Here is a 14901-nt window from a genome sequence, read left to right as displayed (position 1 = left end):
TCTAAAGCGTTAGCCACAAGACTCCTAATTCCGCCAATCGCTCGCCTTAAATAGCCCGCTCCGAATCCCACCTCTCGTCGTCTGGTCGTGGAAATGGGTGACGCGATATCGAAACTCCCCACGGTTAGAACTGTTGAAACGTCCGGCACATCGTTACTGTATTAAAAATTACCGGTCATGCAATTTGAAAATGATCTTTGTCTGAAATGGGATTAACAAAGTATAATTGTTTAAAACTAGCATGACCTATTGTGCTCATCTTTCAAAAATGTAGTAACTACATAAAAACACACATTATGAAATGTGTTTTAAATGTTTTTATTGTTTATTTTAATAATTATAAGCATTGAAAAACATGCTTCGATAACCACTAGATAATACACGCTTTTCTATTGACTTCCCCCAGATATTTCAGTGAAAAATAGCCCCCAGTAATTTTTAGATTTTTCAAGCGATTTTTAGGCTTCGTTTAATGGGGTAATAAACAAGAAACTAACTTATAAATTTAATTTGATTATTTATTTCTTTGAATAAAAAAAAAACAAAAAACTAGTGTTATTAATTTGTTGATGTAGATAAGTGGCTTAAGGTTAAACACAGACAGTGAGGCGTGCGCCGCGTCGGCGGCCGCGGCGGTGTTGAAAGCGGTCTCTCGTCTATGGTACTTATGTTGTGCAACACAGACGAGCCGTCGTTCGTCAGCTCGCCGCGTCGGCCGTCCGCGCAGCCTATGCTGAGTACCATGTACCGTCCGGCGGTTTTATGACTTTCTGGCCTGGCGACATATCACACCTCGACCTCAGTATAGATATCTCGTGCTTCAACACAGACGTGTGACTTTTTTTGCAGCGGTTTTATTTGGTTGCTTTTGTGAGTGTTGGCCAAATTTTGTATATATTATGGAAGCTTATTTATTTTATAAAATGTATTTTTCCTATAATTTTTTGGTATTTAAAAAAATACAACAAACGGGAGAAACATTGATAAAAACTAAATAGACAATACACATAAATAATGCATACATAATAAAAATCTTGCTTTCTCTCATATGGGTGTTATTTCTTGAACATGGCTCTTTAATAATTTCTAATAGCTCTTGAAAAGATATATTCGGATAAAATTAAAAAAACTTTTCTGGGTCATCTTTAATTTCTTTTACTAACGTGTAAAACATATCCTTTATTTTTTCGTTCATTACTATGGGATGTATCCAATACCTGCGTTTCTTCTTCTTCTTTGATCTAATATGAAGTAAACTACACTTATTAGGAAAAACAAATCGTCGTCACTTTCACTAGATGATTCTAGAGACATCATTATACCATTCTACGTCCAAAACTCGACTTAATATGACAACACCGAATACAATGGCAAAAACTACTGCCACTGTCAAAACCGCCTAATGTGTTTTAAGCCGCGCGGCAGCCGACGAGGCGCAGACGCGGCGCAAACCGCTCTGTCTGTGTTTAACCTAATTGATTTATACAGTTGTAATATTGTTCATTAATATTAAGCTATATCCCTAACATATAGCTCGCAGTTTATATACTGTCCGGTAAGATTTCCGTGATTAGTAAATTTAAACCTAACACTAAGATTAATATTTATTAATACCAAACTCACCAGGCTTCCGGGTTGAAACGCGTCGATTTTCACTGCGCGAACTTTCGACATCTCGTCTGATGTCTTCTTCAGGGTTTCTGGGGGACGCAGTCTCCTGAGCCCCCAGACACTATACTGTTTACTATTCACTGTACTGCTGCTGCTAGGGACGCGGACGGTTTATTTATACCGTAGATGATGACGTGGCGTTTGAGTTGGGGTAGGGCGAAGGATTCCTGATGGCGGGATTTGGATTGGTAGATGGAGCGGGCGTAGAGGTTCGCTCTACCTAAAAATCTTTAGTAGAGGTCTCCATGTTGAAGGCAACCGCGTGCTGTCATGTCTTTTATTGAAACATTTCGGCCGTTTTCAAGCGCTATGGCTTCTCGGATAATTCTTGGTTATAGAAACCGATGGGGGGCTATGGTTCTGGAGTTTTCAAAATCTATTTTGTGCCCTGTATGACGATGGTGTTGATATAGAGCTGAAAATGTAGTCGTAACTCCGTGTTATTCTTTTCAAATGTTACCTTTGACGAATCGGACATGACATAACAGTTTTTGTTGGAGGGTAAATATTGCGGTTATTCTCTTCGATTTGAGAATTTTCATTAAGTGTCAATGACACCTGTGATATAGGGAAGAAAAGCTTTCCTATGATGAAAATCTTATCTATTGGACCTGGATTGAGCAGGAGATTAACCATTTCAATTAAGTGAGAGTATAATTAAAAGAGTGTTTCATGAACACTGTCTTTAGCGTATTTCTATTGGTTTAATATTTGTATATTATATCTACTATATAATTTCTTATTACTTATTTTGATGTGATTTCGTCTTTAATTTTTTAATTTTAATTTACAAGCATCTGTTTAAAAAATAAAAATATAAAATTCCTAACTACATTCAATTGACAACGATATACATATTACACTTTTAATTTTCAGATGATACTCCGACACCAGATCAAGGAAAAATAAGTTTTGCCAGCATTGTAAATACTGGCGAGTATTCCGTACTAAATGGAATAGGAGAATTTAAAGAAGATAATGATATTAAACTTACTACAGATAGACAAAACGATTGAAATAGACGTGAAAATTCAGCGATGGTAAGTTTGGAGAAAATGCCTGTCGGAAAACTTAAAATTCCTAAAAATGTTTTCTACAATTCTTGCAGATTTTAAAAGTTTCTTATTAAGTTTCCATATTTTTTTTCCTAAATGTTTTTTATATTATGTTTATATAGTTAATAAGTAGAAACCTTTTTAGTTTTGACATGAAGAATGTTCATCTTGTCGACTCAATTTATATCAGTGAAAAAGTCAAGCATGTTTGAACGGCCCGATATTCTAAAATCGAGCCATCAGTATTTGCGTGAGATAAAATTTCGTTCTCAAGGATGACGTTATCATACGAAGCTGATTTCACCCTGTATACTACATTATAATTTTTAAAAATAGTAAATTAAAATCAAAAATCGAAACTCTTTCGGAAATTTCTAATAATGTTGTTTTATTTAGCTAATAATGAATTTATGCGCTACTTTATGGACGCACTGTATATGTCTATGACTATAATTATTGTTGAAACCTAGTCCTAATTTTTTTATAATAATTTTGTTTATAATCTTAATTTCTAACAAAAATAGTAAATAGTTTTAATTTTATTTATTTTATTTTAGACTCCAATTTTAAAGATAAGTTTAGCATTTCCTACAAAGATCAAGTAGTAACGGTAGAAAAGAAAAGTGATCTGTCCAATGAAGATTTCCAATCGCATGTCTATATTTCGTTAGAAATGATCGCTACTATTAAAAAGTCGAACAACAGAGCTCCTCAGCTGTGCTAAACATCCGTATGAACAGTAAGTAAATATTTACATTAAAGATTTAAATTATTTCCAGATTCTTGGTGTGCATAATCGCTCGCACTGTGTAGTACCAATAAAAAATGCGTGTCGATCTATTGAAGTACTTTATGAGACCATCGTGAGACAGGTAAGTTTTACCATCACTGATGACCCTACGAGAGGAACCGCAGGTTCGGACATTTGGTTACGCACTTACTTGAGCGAGTAATGGTGCGCAGCTACCATCCGTGAGATTATGCCTCAAAGGCCGTATCCTTTCTAGTCAAAAGTGGCAACCATATCTCTTGGCGTTCCGAGAGTTGAAAGGTTCGAAACAATGTGAATTTACTAGGCAATCTAGTTCGCTATGATTGTCGCACGAGCCCTTATTTCCGTGAAATTATCGGTTACGATGGGATCCATCCTTGCCAGTAGACCAGATCTTTGGACGGACGAAGATGGGTATAATAATCCGATGTTTGATTGCCTGTAGACGACTTACGTTCCTTGCAGGGAGTTGTACACAAACTTATGCGTTCCCGCTTAGAATGAAAGTATCTTAGACCCTACGGTCGCCCCATTCTAATTTAACATCTTATATAATAGTTATTATTTTATGTTTTAATCGAAATATTAAAGTTCCATATACAATGGTGTGAAAATTACCTGCATTTATGATCATGAGCTCTTTTCATTTGTAGATAACGGAGGTAGTGATAGTCAACATATATCCTTTGAGTATCCTGCTTACAAAGGTCTTTACAATATATCGAATAACATGGTTGATTTAGATTATGACAAAAAAACTGTAACCACGGACCAAACAGATGAGAATGTGAAGTGAAAATAGCGGAACGTAAGTAGCTTTTTTATTACTTTTTTGTTATTTTATAAGTAAAATTACGTTCCAAAATAAATAAGTCAGTAGGTTCTCAAGTGTGAAGTCAGATTTATTATATTTAGGGGTGTAACACAACCGTAGACCACATATTCTAAGGCCCAAAAAAGATCGATTGTATATGTACTAATCTTTACACAAAAAAGTCACGGTCTATTTGCGAATATCTCTTCTAAACTATGAAAAAAAAAACAACATCTTTAAACAAAAAATATGATAAAATCTGTTAGCCTATAACCATATCACTTTATAGGTGTTGCCATCTTCTAAACTCTGGAATACGTTCCCACAATCCAAGTTTTGTGTAGGTTCAAACTAATCATCAACCGTTTTGAGTCCACTGCTAAACATAAGCCTCTCGTAAATAATTACATTGCATTCTGTCTTGAGCACCTTGAATCCATGTTGTGCTGGTTGCGCTTGTGACATGTCGTGCCTAGTTTCATTTCAGAGCCAATGTAAGTCAATGTAAGCCAATTTAATGTCAATGAGTAAGAGTCAATGTATCTGCTCTGTACGTTAGAACTGGGAGTATATATTGATCAAAGATCTTCCTTTTCGAGCACATAAAATATCTGATCTAAAGGCTTTCCTCCAGTTTCTCCGTAAGCTGCCCATTTTAGTACCAATTTTGTTCTTCGGTTAAATAACTAATCTAATAAAATTTTGATATAAAGTTCAACATATGGGTCCTTGACCTGGTTTACCTTTTAAAAAACGAACCATCATTCTTGCCCCGAATGTCGTTGTCATTGAAAGCAGTAAAATATTACTTCCGGCATCTTAGGTTATAAACGTAATATTTTGCCTACCTTAGAGTAGAAAATATTATGGGGGTAGAAAATTGGAGACAGAAACTATGGGGCGAAGATAAGACAAGCAAAAACAATCGTTATATGTGCGAACGGCAATCAGGGGTTAGCTGGAGAGCTGGGATCGTGGATAAGTATACGAAAAGGGGGTCAGGATTGGGGTAACTACCAAAAAATGAAACCAAGGGTCATGAATCACTTGGGACAAACAAAACAAAAGGAAACAGGAAACACCTCTAGTAATTTATAAAGAGCGCCACTTCGAGGTGCCTAATTATAACCATTACAACAGCTAGTTGTAACTAGGAAAATAATTATCAAACATAAAGAAACATATCTTTTTCAAATGGAAACTCAAGAAAGGTTGAGTTTAAAATTTAAACATTTATTTTTGTGTCACCACAAACAGTTATCAAAAATACAGATTGCACAAGAAGCATACTAAATAACATAATAACAAATTAACAAAAACTTACGTGCTTATCTGTTTACAAAGGAGATTGTTACAAAAATCTTCGAAATGGTTCCTAGGTTATTTATTAATATGGCCAAATTAGATTATTAAAAATTAAGGATATCCTTGTTTATGAAAATATCTTAAAATTTAACCTTATATATGGAATATCTTTTCTATATAATAATCAAATTAAAATTGTTTTCAACAACAGCAGATTTAAGCCAAAATGTCATATGTCAACATAACATTCGTAAGACAGAATAAATTATGACATTTTGTTGGCCACGCGCTCCAACACAATATAAAACTTCAAATATTACAAATTCTTTTTCATGTTAATTGTTACCTTAATTTACAAACTTTGCCACTTAACTTTGAGAAACTTGCTACCATCTCTGGGATTGGAGCTTCAAGGACAAAACTCTTAACTGGAACAAAAAGGAAACCATTTCTACACTTAGGAACGAAGATCTGAACGCAGATGGGGCTGGATCAAGCAGGCAAACGACAACAAAACTGGGACATCCTATATAATCATTTTTCAAATAATTCTTCAGTTCCGGTGTACTGCACAAATCTACGATGAGTACTCTGTTCTAAACTGCCATTATGCAAAGAGTATTATCACCTAACCGGTCTTAAGACATTACAAAAAAAAAAATTGAATCGACTCCTGGTTCAAATCGCCCAAACATCTTTTTAGTCTGAAATCTCTGCTTGACTCCTCATCTCTGTTACATTTTACCAATTCAACGCCAAATAAATTTCCCTTCACGTCTCCAACCAGTTTGTGGCCTACGAACCTAAACAAACAAAATACCCCTCTCGACCTCGTTCTTACAACAAAAATTTCTTGACAAACCGGGGGATTTAGCCTTGAATCAAAACACTCTTTAAATTCGTCGAAATAACACATATTAATATTGATTATTTTAACTTTGTTGCAAACAGACAAACAGGGGCGTCTTTAGAAATTTTAGAAACATATAAATATTTCGTAGTTAAAAAAATTTAAAACGCTAAGGTTTAGTTGGCAAATTCACGTTCGACAGTTCGAATGTGAAATGTTTTTATTCGAGTAAGGACTTATGTTCGCAGTTAGTAATCTAATTACATCGGCATATTGCTGTTTAATCTAATAAGTATGTTTCCATCAATGTAAATGTTAACCACTGTTTGGTTTTGCGGTTAGTTAAACAAGTACTCCAAAATAAGTGATCCAAACCACATCTTTGGATTTAACAGTCAAAATGTTACTTTAAGTTTTTCTTGACTGAGTGGATTACTTCCTTTATGAGATTCACTGAAGATGGACTGATTAGTTCTAAAACGTTCTGAACTTTCTAATCGATTTGAATTTTTAATTTAATTTTTAATTATGCAATTTGCAACAGAAATGTTTTACATCGATGTTCGAGTATTTTTAATTTACTTGCATTAAAATAACTACTAAAGTTCCACGTTATTACAGTTTTAGTTAATATCAACGTTTGATATATTATCCTCTTAATTTTTTTCTGTTTTCAGCATACAATGAATATTTCGATATACTTTATATACCAATAAATTGGTTCAATATCAGTCTGAAGGATAAAGCTGCCAGTAACACTCTTAGAAATATAACCGAATATTCCAGTAGTAGTGTCTGCACAAATCAAGGATACAACTCATACAGCAACCACGTGGTTAATTTAGAAGTTAGAGGTAAGCCGGTTTAAGTTTCTGAATTTTCACCAGTATTTAGAACAATTTAGATTTGCATATTATTAAACATTTCACACTAGCTGATATAAACTAGTTATTTGTATTCCATGCTGCAATCTCCCATCGTCGAATAGACAAAACAGAGTTTTACCAAAATTCTCCGTTATCTGTATACCGGGTCTCTCAATAGTTGGCAAAAAAACAGTAACCTATTATATTATGCAGATGACGCACAATACTAAACGAAGTCGAAATGACATACCAATAACACCGGAAAAACAAAAATAATGATCGTAGAGAGGACAAAAAATAATCTACCGTTACATACTCAAAGTGGTGAAATTTAGAAGTTCTACAGAGATTTGTATACTTAGGCTCCATAATAAGCAACAATCTCCTCAGAAATTAATCGTAGACTAGAAGTAACTTGAAACGCAACAGTAGAATTAATTAAAATATGGAAGACCAAACAATGACAAGAAAGACTAAGCTCAGGTTGCTCAATGCCTTTATCTTTTCCATTGCTAGATAAGTGGCTAAAACATAGATTCTCAGAAAAATCGATAAAAGGCTTTGCAATACGGAAGATTCTATGCGAGTCTTGGACCTTTCTCCAGAATTAACTTGTCAATTCTGGAAGAAGTAATAGCAAAGACCGGCGATTAAAAAAAATGCACCGAACATACCTAAATTACTTCAGCCACATAGCCAGACGAACAGGAACTATAGAACTATTGATAGTAGAAGGAAAGGTAGAAGGCCGAAGAGTAAGAGGAAGATCTCCAACAAGATGGACAGACCAATGAAGACTAGTGAAAAAAGTATGTAAATGAAGCCGCCCACCTAAAATGTCACCACGCCTTGACCAGGGCCTCAAAAAATAAGGAGAGGAGGAGTATATATTTCCTACTTCAATGGCAACGAGTGTCAAACAAAGAATCTTCTTTTTGTGTGCCTATTCGTTTCAAATATTGGCGATCATTCTGGCTATAATTATTTTATTAACTAATGCTTTAAATGGATTAGTTGTTGTTTTGGAGAACCAATTCCTTAGCTTTTTTAACCATGATATCTTCCTCTCCCATTCCTCGCTTTCCGAATACTTTGCCTTGAAGGATTATTTTAGTAATCTGTATTTAGTGCCGTTTCTCATTATGTGTCCGAGATATTCTAACTTTCTCCTTTCATTCGTATACATCACTTCTCTTTTTCCCCATTCTTCATAGTACAGTGTCGTTGGATATCTTGTCCGTACATGATATCATTAGGATACTTCTGTATAGCCACATCTCGAAGGCTTCAATTTTTTTCCATTACTTCAGTGGAGTGTACAGGATTCGTAGTATAATATCGAGAAAAATATAACATCGTAGGAGCCTTACTTTTATCTTCAGATTAAGATTGTGGCTTTTAAAGAGTTTGGCACTCTGAGATAGCGCGTCTATCTTTGTCTATTCTACATTTTACTTCTTGTAAGTGATCCCATTGTTCGTTTACTATTGTTCCAAGATAGGTAAACTGTTTTACTCGGTCCACTGGTGTATTCTTGATAAGCAGTTGGTCTCTAATTTTATTTTTGCTAATGACCATAAATTTAGTTGTTGATATGTTTACTTGTAGTTCAAATCTTTCACTTACTTCATTTAATTAATTGCTGTAAACTGTTTAAACTGTCTGCAAAAATACCGATGTCATCTTCATAGCGGATTTTGTTTAGGCATTCTCCATTTAAAAGGATTCCATGTCTTCACTAAATATTTCCTCTGAATATAGGTTGAATAATATAGGTGAAAGTATACATCCTTGTCTAACGCCTCGCAGAATCTGGATCGCTTCCGTCGTTTCATCTCCAAGATTTGTTCTTAAGATGGCTTATTGGTTCCAGTATAAATTTTGTATTATACGCTGGTCTTTATAGCAGAAAGAATAAAAAGTTTTAATTCAGCGCATATTTATACAATACTACGTGTCTAAATATGCGAGGAATTGGGAGAAGAAGAATATCATGGTTAAAAAACCGGAGGAAATGGTTTTCCACAACAACGACTAATCTATTGAAAGCATCAGTTAATAAAATAATTATAGCCAGAATGATCGCCAATATTCGAAACGAATAGACACCAAAAGAAGAAGAAATATGTAGCATTTTTGTTCATCTTCCGTGTCCCGCACCTTAGGTATATTTGGTATTTTAGACTTGGGTATTAACATAAGAAAAAATAAATGTAGACCAACTTACACAACGCACAATTTATTTATGCCTGTTTTCATAGATTTGTAATGTTTATAATGTAATGTCTTTTTTTTTCACAGATTACGACAACAATAATAAGCCTGAAGAATCTATCCATTTCCCGAAATTGGTCAACGACGCCCAGTATATTGTGGCCCAAGGAGAATTTAGCAGTACTGATATGGTTGTTGTTACTAATGTTTTAGATGAATATATAGAGTGTGATTTATCAAATGGTAAGAATAGAATTTATTAAGTGTTGAATGAATTACAACCAGCATTAGACATAATCAAGCCTATGCACATAGATGATGGAACATTTTAGCATTGAATAAATCAGGAGTATCACTGCTCAATGAACTTAAATAATATAAAATATAACTAGAAGCAATACAAGAAACGAAGTGGGTAAGAAATCAAATAAAAGAGAGAGCGGAAAAGAGAATGGAAAGAAAAGATCATGTAAACTAAGACTAACAAAATTTTTTTACCTGTCTATTATTATTGCCCATAGCCAAGAAATAAAAATAAGATTGTACTCGGTAACATGAATGGCCGGGTGGAGCAGCCATCAATTGATCACGTATAAATAAACAAAACAGTCGCCACAAACATCCTTTAGCAACAAGCAACCTTTAGGAATAAAACGCCTAACGCTAGCCTGCATGAGCGGTTAGGAAACCGTGTTGTAGTTCTTGTACCCAGGGCTCCCACATTATGAACATTTGGCTGATAGTTGTGCCCCTATTGCGCATCAAAGTGCTATAAGGGGGAAAGGGATGGTCTGGAGTATTGAAGCGCAGTGAAGTGATTCTTGTTTTTACACTAATTAATAAACCTCGTTCCAATGAATTGTAATACCCGAACGTCATTTCAAGGGGTCTACAAAAGTCTCTCAGGCTGGGTTGAATTAAATTGCTTGCTACAAACATCCTAAATATAAAAAGTAGAAGAGGGCATGTTGTGGATTTGATCACCTGGATACATTGGTACAGATATATTATAGATGCATGATTTTGTAAAACAAAATTATGCACGAACAACAGAACAACTACACTCTGAGATAGCGCGTAACACTGATAAACATAGAAAACCTAGTTATTGAAGAATATTGGATAGAATTAAAAATAAAAAATGGTTAACGCAGCAATAAAGACCGTTGGCAAAAAGAAGAAAAAAAAGACCAGAATAATAATAAAGAACGTAAACTATCCATGCAAGAAAAAAGAGCAAACAAAAAATATGTGAAAAAGGAAACTGCAGAAAGAAGATGAAGTTCTGAAAAAACACGATGGTGTGCGAATAAAAACGCAGAAGAAAAAAAAAGAAAATTCGAATATAATAATATATACATAGAGGAACAGAACCTTCAAAATAAAGATCTAAAAGAATTATATATGTAAATATTTTCGAAACCTAAGAAAAGGGTACAAATTCAGAACAAGTTTAGAAACCAAGAAGGAGGAATAATTAGCGAAGCAACAGAAGTAAAATCCGTTTGGAACCTCAATTTTAAGCTCTGCTTAGAAGCAGAGACAACACAAGAAAATGACCATCCTTTGAAGTTGCGTTTGAACGAGGGGGAGGGATGAAAAATAAGAAACTCGACTTAAAGGGGTCAAACAAGCAATACAGGAGTAAAGAAACAACAAAGACCGGGACACGATGATCTTCCCTATGAATTATTTAAATTAGGTGTTAAATACCTAGCGATAAAGATGCATACGTTTGATTATGAGTTGAACAATCTTGATTTTTAGAAAAATCATTGTTTTAACGATATTTGGGCAAGGCAAAGTAGAACGGATACGTAGAAAATAACCAATGTACAAGCTATTCCTATAAATACGTGGAAAGAATATTACTCAAAGAAACACCAAGAAGATAGACAAAAGTATTTTATATAATCTTCTATACGATTTCACTTTGATGGAGAAAAGGCAATAAAATCCATGAAAAACAACAAAACTTCAGATCCTGAATATAATATATTCAGGATCTGAAGTTTTATAATAACAAAATAATTGTTTACAAGATATATAAACTGGAAAAAACTCTTCAAAAGATAATAGAAACCAAGACATTCATATCTTATTTATTAACCTGACAAAACCATATGGCAAAATACCAGTCAATATAACACAATTATTGCAGCAGTAAACCTAGGTGAGGCGATACTTAAACGCTTGCAAGCCTTTGAGATGTGGTTATACAGACGACTACTACGAATAAGCTGGGTCGACAGAGTTAGAAATGACGAGATCCTTAGATACCTGAACCAAAGAATATAACTGGTCAATATAATAAAGAGACACAAGCTGGAATACTTCGGTCACATTAAAAGAAATACTGAAAAATATAAACTTTTACATCTGATCATTCAGAAAAAAATACAAGATAAACGTGGTCCTGGTAGAAGACGAAGATCATGGCTAAACAATCTAAGACAATGGTCAGGAAAATCTACTAGATCTTTATTTAGAGCTGCTGATGTGGACAGATCAGATGTGGATTTGACGAGAAGCATGCCGAAATAATGATCGTCAACAATAAGATTATTTGACTTGCAGATGCAGATTGCTTTAGCGATGATGATTGTTTTCAAAAAATTGAGTTTCTGACATGCTATATTAAATGATGGGCATACTACACCTTTGACAGTTCGAAGTAATTGAAATAATCGACCCACGATATTAAATGAATTGGGTAAACATAACCAAGAGTCTAACCAAGTAAAAAGCCCATTCAAAAACCGCTTCGCCTTGCTTCATATGTTTAAATTGCTTTAAATATTAACTATTAACAGTTCTTCTAGTTACTAACTCCTAAAAAATACCTGTATCAAAATTTTTTTCATAAACTTCTACTATATATTACACTGAGGAGTAGGCAGATTGAGACCTCAGTGCCGTTTGACGGTTCTTGTATTTATACAGAACACGACTATAGTACGTCACCAGTGAGGGGAGTAGGCAGATTGAGACCCCGAACTCGAACGGAACTGTATCCCTCTTGAAAATGGTTCCAAAATGGGTGCCGAAACGTCGTCGAGTATTAAATTCTAAACGCGGTTCTTTCCGAGAATTTAGTAATTTTCATTTATCTGACCACGGAAATTTGTGGTCATTATCAGGAACACTTGTGGAACTTCCACAAGTGTTCCTGATGACGAGTTGAATAACTCGAATTACGTGTAGTAAAAAAGCGAAAAAAAATAGTATTTTTCAAGGGTGAATCGTATATGCATGTCGAAGTAGAAGGATACTTCTAGCGTCGTTCAAAAAGCCTCTAGTAATTTAAATTTGCGGTTCACCGAATCTGCTATCAGAGAGAGGTCTTTAATTTTTTTATTTTGTTTTTTTTTAGAGTACAATTATGAAAAATACTTCCATTGTAGTTATGAACACTCACGAGTACAAGTTACTCTTACTAGCACACTACCTCGAGACGAACTGAAAAAAACGAACAACATTGCATTGGCTGTCCGTGTATCTGACAAGAATAGAGAAGGTGTTTATGGAGATGCTATATTAAACATTGCGCTGAAACGTAAGTGTGAAATAATATATATTTATGTTATTATACCACATTAAATTAATTAGGGTTTACCGATAACAGGGTATAATTTAATATTTAAATGGGTCAAGATTGTGTTAACAAAAATATCGAATAGTTGTTTAATTGTGTTGTAACGTAAACTTAAAATCTAAAGTTTCCTGATTGTTGAAGTACGGATATCTGTTTTTCAAGTAATATCCTCGAAGACCGATGTACCAAAGTAGTATATGGGCCAATACCAAAAACTCAGCATAGACCAATTGGTATAAATATCTTTCCAATTGGCAGACCACAAGCTATTCCATTCAGAAGGAGATTTACCTTTAAAAAGGCAAACTGGCAAAAGTATGCAGACATGCTAGATTCTGAGCTGCCACGCCTTGAACCAAAAGTATAGAACTACGAAAAATTTGTAGAGGTACTCATAATGTGTCTAGAAAAGCTATCCCAAAGATGTAAACAACCCGGGATGTTCGGGATGTCACGCGAGTCCAAGAACTAATGAGAACATACTAACCGACTGACCCTTTTATTCAAGAAACGGTTGACTATGGAACAGTACCACTCTAACAGCTAAGTTAAGCCAGACAGAAAACCTGGATTGAGACCCTGGAAAAAAAGGACATGACACATAGTAACAAAATAGCATGGAACCTTGTAAAAAAACTTAGCGGTGATCCAAAAGAACATAAACCACCTTGCAAGGTTATAGCAAACCAAGTCACTGCTCAACTCCTTATGAATGGAAGAACTACGAACCGATATAAGGACCCAAACACTAGAAGAAGATTGGATTCGGAGACAAACAACTTAGGAGTTCCTTTTACATAAAAATAATTTCACGACAGTATGCACAGGTATAAAAAAGGGACGGAAAGCTGCAGGTGTGGATGATATATGCAGTGAACAAATTAAGCATCTAGGACAAGGAGCAAAAAACTGGATCTTGCATCTTTGTAACACGTGCTGCAAAGCCTGTGAAATTCCAGAATCATGGTGGAAATCTAAAGTAATAGTCTTGTTGAAACCAGGAAAGGACCCAGAAAATCCCAGTAGCTACAGACCTATTTCGCTGTTGTGTCACTTTTTTAAACTATACGAGAGACTCATACTCGCCAGAATAAAAAAAAAATGTCGACAAGCACCTCATCCTACAACAAGGAGGATTCAGACCCAGCAAATTTTGCACCGGTCAAGTCCTCGCACCAACAGAATACATTGAAGAGGGCTTTGAAAAAAAACTTATAACAGGGGCTGCTTTCGTAGATTTGACAGCAGCTTATGAGACAGTAAGGCACAAAACATTGCTCCGCAAATTATACGACACTCTCTATGACCACCATCTGGGTAAGGTCGTATATTCCTTACTGCAAAACAGACGTTTTTTCGTTATACTGGAGTATAAAGTAACTAGGTGGAGAGTTCAAAAAAACGGCCTCCACAGGGAAGTGTTTTAGCACCAATGCTCTTCAATATATACACCAACGACCAACCTACGTCGACCGAAACCAAGCACTTCCTCTTTGCTGACGATCTTGCAATATGTGATCAAGAAAATAGTTTTGAAGAAGTGGAGGAGAAACTCGAAACTTCCTTAAAAACAATGACAACGTACTATCTGCAGAATTCCCTGAGACCCAATCTCTTTAAACCCAAGTCTGCACTTGCCACCTTCGCGCAAAGGAAGCCAAGCGAAAACCCCAAATTGCTTGGAATGGTAATACATTAAAACACACAAACCAACCTATATATCTTGAAGTAACTCTGGACCGGTTCCTCACATACAGAC

At 35.0% G+C, this 14901-nt stretch overlaps 1 long non-coding RNA gene across 1 annotated transcript; it reads left to right on the top strand.

Annotated features, from left to right (window-relative positions):
* The first annotated feature begins 2697 nt into the window (after window positions 1-2697).
* Window positions 2698-7174, top strand: LOC140431639 (uncharacterized). The gene is made up of 4 exons (XR_011949709.1): window positions 2698-2711; window positions 3284-3465; window positions 4152-4306; window positions 7145-7174. It is a non-coding gene; the product is annotated as an uncharacterized lncRNA (long non-coding RNA).
* Window positions 7175-14901: the final 7727 nt, after the last annotated feature.

Source organism: Diabrotica undecimpunctata, unplaced genomic scaffold (assembly GCF_040954645.1).
Source record: "Diabrotica undecimpunctata isolate CICGRU unplaced genomic scaffold, icDiaUnde3 ctg00001561.1, whole genome shotgun sequence".
Classification (NCBI taxonomy): Eukaryota; Metazoa; Arthropoda; class Insecta; order Coleoptera; family Chrysomelidae; genus Diabrotica; species Diabrotica undecimpunctata.
This window is presented reverse-complemented; position numbering and strand designations above follow the sequence as displayed.